This window comes from Glandiceps talaboti, chromosome 3 (assembly GCF_964340395.1).
Source record: "Glandiceps talaboti chromosome 3, keGlaTala1.1, whole genome shotgun sequence".
NCBI lineage: Eukaryota > Metazoa > Hemichordata > Enteropneusta > Spengelidae > Glandiceps > Glandiceps talaboti.
This window is the reverse complement of record NC_135551.1, coordinates 19,004,104-19,011,002: the sequence shown is the minus strand read 5'-3', so window position 1 is coordinate 19,011,002 and position 6,899 is coordinate 19,004,104.

Here is a 6,899-nt window from a genome sequence, read left to right as displayed (position 1 = left end):
CCTAAACACTCCTACTATTCTTGAGTGTGAATGAGTATTATACTTCGTAGGTGCTACACAAGCTAAGGTTCTAAAGCATTCATACTAGTAAGTTGTTTCTGAAGATATCAGTTGTACTTTTTTGCTGTAAATGTAATTCCCAATGTAACTTATTCAAAAGACAGTGTTGTACGTGACAAAGCACACCCACCATATATGACGCTACATTTGTAATTTATAATGGCATTCATTTAATAAATATTTGGCAGATGCTCGGAGTGTCTAGTGAATCCAGTGTAGAAAATACAGGTCTGTGAAGAATCAATTTCAAGCTTGTGTACACCACCTACACAGCTGTTCACCAACCTACTTACAGCCCTGTATTTCCTACACTGCTGGTCACCTTTTAAAAATGAGAATACTAAACAAATTCAATCATAAGATACTAGTATTGTTGTATAAAGTTTTATTACGTTCAATTCTCAGAAATATACATCACAAAGTCACATTTTACATGTTTTAACTCACATATCCGTTTAAATGTTTTCATATTTTTAAATTTTTTGGAGGAGAAAAATGTAATCAACGTCGTCCCTTCCTCACCAATGCAAGGCATTATTTAATGTTTATGTAAACACTGACTTTAATGAGATACGATTATTTACAAACATCTGTTACCTTCATTTAAACTAAAGATTACAAGAAAATTTTCTCTAACATGCAGTGTTTAGAATTTGTAGTAAATTCATAACTTGAAGAAACCTTATCAATTTTACAGGAAAGTTGATTCACAGGAGATTGGCTAAGATAGACCAAGAAACCTACAACTACTTTGGAAAACTTACTATTTTAAGATTTCTGAAAACTAAAACTACTGTGGAAAACTTACTACTATAAGCTTTCTGAAACTAAAACTACTGTGGAAAACTTACTACTATAAGCTTTCTGAAACTAAAACTACTGTGGAAAACTTACTACTATAAGCTTTCTGAAACTAAAACTACCATGGAAAACTAACTACTATAAGCTTTCTGAAAACTAAAACTACTGTGGAAAACTTACTACTATAAGCTTTCTAAAAACTAAAACTACTGTGGAAAACTTACTACTATAAGCTTTCTAAAAACTAAAACTACTGTGGAAAACTTACTACTATAAGCTTTCTGAAAACTAAAACTACTGTGGAAAACTTACTACTATAAGCTTTCTAAAAACTAAAACTACTGTGGAAAACTTACTACTATAAGCTTTCTGAAACTAAAACTACTGTGGAAAACTTACTACTATAAGCTTTCTGAAACTAAAACTACTGTGGAAAACTTACTACTATAAGCTTTCTGAAACTAAAACTACCATGGAAAACTAACTACTATAAGCTTTCTGAAAACTAAAACTACTGTGGAAAACTTACTACTATAAGCTTTCTGAAACTAAAACTACCATGGAAAACTAACTACTATAAGCTTTCTGAAACTAAAACTACCATGGAAAACTTACTACTCTAAAACTATCATGGAAAACTTACTACTATAAGCTTTCTAAAAAAACTAAAACTACCGTGGAAAACTGAAACTATTAGCTTTCCAAAGTAGTACTATCTAAAATGTATCATTCAACAATAAAAACTGCTGATAAAAGAAAACAATTAAAGAACTTATAAAATTTTAACACATGACTTCAGAGTGGCTTCTATAACTATCTAGACAAATATTTTGGAGTAACAACATAAGTTTTTCAAAACTGTAAAGAAAACAACAATAGATCTTATTTAGCTGTTACATACAAATCAGTTGAAAACAAATTTGAAATCTGAGAATGAAAAGATGTTGACTGTGCCAACGAAAATGAAGGTTTTTTTGAGTATTTTGACACCGAGTAGTTTGATATTTGCAAATAATCTGACACCAGTTTTGAAATTATTACGTTAAATACCTGTAAATTGGATATTTTGATTTTATGATATAAAGTTCATTCACAGACATCTTTGAACATATAACAAAAAATATAATGAACAAAGCAATTAATCTGTGTATTAAAACAAAATAATACTGAAATCCCTAGAATGGCAGTAGCATTTGGTATGAACAAAGTCACAAGCAAACGGGATAGTTTTGAAATATTTGACCTTTCACCACACCAAAACAAAATGGTTTCAAGTTTACTGAAACATTTTACACTGGATAGTTTTGAAATATTTGACCTATCACCCCACCAAGACAAAATGGTTTCAAGTTTACTGAAACATTTTACACTGGATAGTTTTGAAATATTTGACCTTTCACCCCACCAAAACAAAATGGTTTCAAGTTTACTGAAACATTTTACACTGGATAGTTTTGAAATATTTGACCTATCACCCCACCAAGACAAAATGGTTTCAAGTTACTGAACCCTTGTATACTGAAATACTAAGATGTATTCTATATAAAGTTTATCCAACCAATTTATTGCTAATTTTTGAAAACAAAACTGTAAACTCTCCTACATTCAAAAATAAACATGACAAAACTTTTTAACCTTTGCATTTTTTGTAAGAAATAAAATGGATAAAACTAAAAATCTACCTCTCTTGTGATTCAACTCACAACCTGTAATTACTAAAAAACTGAACACATTATGCACACACAAAAAAATTTTCACAACACAACTGCAAAGAGTTCTATTCAGTTTTTTTTGTTTTTTTTAAAAAAACACTAAACTTCAGATTTGTCCGCAAACTTGCACTTTTCTACTCATTATTACTAGTTTCAAATCACTAGATTTCAACTTTTTCTACCATTTGACCTAGACTATTTAACCATGCATAAAAACAAGTTTCAGTTGGCATTCAAAAAATAAGTAAGTAAAATAAATTTCTGGAAAAACAGAAATGCAACTATTACAGTACTATGCAATAATATATCAAAAAATAAACTAAAAGTATTTGTTATATAAAAAAAAAACATTTGAAAATCTAGCATAATTTCGAAAGGAAAACTTGATGGCATTGTGTGAACATTTGCTACCTTTCCACAGCTGAAACTACAATTTATATATTATTAACCATTTACGAAACCTGTTAATACGTTCACCTTTTTTGTGTCTGAGAATCATATAATATCCAAATTTGTCTGAATTATTTATATGAAATAAATCTAAACTCTGAATAACTACCGTATTTGGTATGTCATGGACTTCCATATTTGGTGTGGTCTCTGACAACAATTGTAATGATAATCTGTATACTCTAAGAGGAATTACAATATGTTCAATGGGAAACATGTCCGTATTTGGTGATGGCAAACATGTCCTTATTTGGTAATGGCAAGCATGTCCATATTTGGCAATGGCAAGCATGTCCATATTTGATAAGGGCAAGGATGTCCATATTTGGTAATGGTAAACATGTTATAGGAGCCAAACAGGAAATTCTTGCCTAATAAGTAATTATTAAACTATATTATTAAGTAATATGTTGTTTAATTAATCAGATAGCAACATTTGAATTAGATTCTCTTCGACAACAAAAAAACATGTTATATTCACAGACATTAAATTAACAATATATCTACATTACTTTTCCTATCAACACTTAATAAATTAATAAACAAATCTGTGATCTGATCTGATCTGATCTGAGTTGCATTATTACATCATTTAGTAATTGTTCATGTCTACCACTACAAACACCAGAATTATACAACATGGTACAAAACATTATATATATACTGTTTATTCGTTTTTAGAACACAGGCCAAAATGACAATTACATAATTTAATAAAAAACAGAATATAGTATAACAGGTTGTAGGATGTTGTACAAACTTATCAACTTATCAAGCAGTATTAAGCGTCCATATAAAAATCTTGTCTTAAATCCATGGCTTTATAAACAAATTTACCAAGATTCCTCAACACAGTTGTAGATTTAGACCTCGGCAAATTATAGTATTTAACACAGGTTGAAAACGTGTATAGTGATTTGGCAGGAGACATCTTAAATTTTGATATACACATGTAATGGAGAAACAAGTGTGAAATGATATTCATCTGCGATACCTTCTAAACACTATATATATAAACTGTATGGAACACTATAGCCTGGTGGAATCCATGTGGATGGGGTTTTGAATTTGTTACGTCCCAATACTTGCAAAATCAAAATTCAAAATCCCCAATCGCTGGGATTCCAGGCTAGGAACACAACACCAAAGTATTTTCCGATATTAAAACCATGGTTGAAGTTTAAATACTCTACTACTGCAAGGCTGTATTACAGTGCTACATATGGGAACTCAATATCGGGACTAAATATCTATATGAAACATGAATAGAACTCTTCGCTAGAGCTTGGTATCTATGTATTACTGAGAGTGTACACTGGACATGTATGTAACACTGATTGATCAAATAGACACTGGACTGAATCACTGAACCTAAGTGGTTTAAATTTGTTACACCTCACATGGCATGAACATATTGAACACTTCAGTCATATGGAACATTATACTTCTAGACAAATGTACATATGGGACACTCCAGCCACATGGAGTAGTACAGACTGATGGACATATCACAACACTTCAGTTATATGGTAACACTTCAGTCATGGAATTCAGCTATATGGAATACTACAGTCATGTCACTACACTCACTGTCAGATTGATCTTCCAAATAACTTGGTATCAAACATTCAAGCCAGACATCCCAACTACAAATGTAGAATTGTGATAATCACTAGAATTGTAGAATTCTTTGACATGGATTACATCCAACATGACAGTATATCACTTAGACAGAACATTATAAAGCCTTTCATAACAGTTTGACAGTACTGGTACTATAGCATTGACAACATGTACTCTTATAGGCATCACATAATTTTTATACTCAGCTTATAGCTATCTTTACAAGGTCACTCAACTCAAAATAAAACTTTGCTATACACACTGACTTTTACCTTTGAACACAAACTTCCACCACTACAAATACTATACACTACTAATACTTAAGTAACTTGCACAGGTTTGCAAGGATTATTGCACTGACCATTCAGAAGCTATGCACTTGGACTATTGGCTATTCTATATACGTTCATATGGCAATCAACCAATCAGAAGCTAAAGACTTTGATTGACATATCAATAATGATTTCTATTGGCTATTCTATATATGACCATCTGGACATATAAACCAATCAGAAGCTAACAACTTTGACAGACTTATCAATGCTGATTCCAATTGGCTATTTATCTAGACATCAACCAATTAGAAACTACAAATTTTCAGTGACATCAATGATGATTCCTATTGGTTATTATGACCATCTGGACATCAATCAATTAGATGCAAAGTATTTTGAATGACATATACATAAAGCAGGTGTACATTCATGATTTGATTTGACACAGTTATTACATCCTTTCTCTGTAAATATTTTCTGCCATATTTCACAACTTTTTAAAAAACATTTTTCAGTCATTATTTTCCTATCTTCTCAAGTTTACGCTAAAAATGACATTGACTTTCTGTTGTCAATGTCCCAGAAAGTAAAAGCCATGTGGAGTTTTTGATAAAAAAACAAAAACAAAATGAATCTGAACTGCAGTGAAAATTATATCACTTCACATTTAAGATGTATAAGATCAGTTAATTTTTTTCTTTTAAGTATACTAAATTGTTTTACTGTTCTAACCTTAAAGTGGCCATATGGATGTGAATTTGGTATTTATTTTGGATTTTTATTTGGTAAAACAGCTTCACTATGTTTTTCTACTTGAAAAAATAATGTGAAATAACATATACCAAGTCCATGTTCACATCTCAATAAACGGCAAAACATTAAACAATGTGTAAAATGTTTGTTATTGTACGTACAATAACAAACTTTTTACACTTTTTGCATCTTTTTGCAATGTATTGAGTTATGAACATGGACTTGGTATATGTTCTTTCGCATTATTTTTTCAAGTAGAAAAACATAGTGAAGCTGTTTTATCAAATAAAAATCCAAAATAAATACCAAATTCACATCCATATGGCCACTTTAACATTGCAGATTTTCTAAAGAACTCTGTACCTGGTACATTAATAGGTTTTTAGGATATCATTTTGTTGGTATGATAGCTACTACATATTCACATAAAGTCATCTGAACAATTCACAATTATCACATCTCATAGATACATCACAGAATTCACACAGAAATGATTTTTTGTTTGCAAAATAAGTCTAGAACCGACCTCAGATGTCTCATCTATACATGGTATTAATGTTTTTGCGAAAGTTTCTGAACCCCTAAAACAGACAGGGGAATGTGGTAAAAATTACAATAGTTTCAGTGTTGCAGCCAGAGGGGTTTTTTGGGTCATTTGACACACATTTTTTTTGGACCTGACCCACAGTTTTGGAAGTGAAGTATCATAGATGACACACACTAAAATTGTATGCAAATATGTTGAGCAACACGACCACGCCTATAGCAACAGCCAAATGATTGCGTATATTGCATAGATAACAATAGGGTTGGATAGGCAACTGCATAATCATTCAGCAAATATCTAGCATGGATCAGCATGTGGGTTAATATTTTTAAAACTGTACAGTTGTGCTACAATGCCATTTGGCGCTTTTTTATAATGTCCCCCAAAAATGATGACCCAGAGAAATGAAAGTCTTGGGACACACCCACTCTTTCAAAAGGCTGTCTGCAACACTGTAGTTTCCTTATGTTTTACCATAATTTATTGGGTTCTAAATCTGGTATAAAGATGAATGAATCACCCAGATAGATTTTACTGACAACCCTTCACAAAAACACTAGAATTATCTTATTTGAGACTGACCAGCACCATAAAGTGTTGTACACTATGGAATGATTTAAGACAGTTTGCATCCAATCATCTGGGCATAATAGTTCTGACAAGTCATAGTACTTTCAA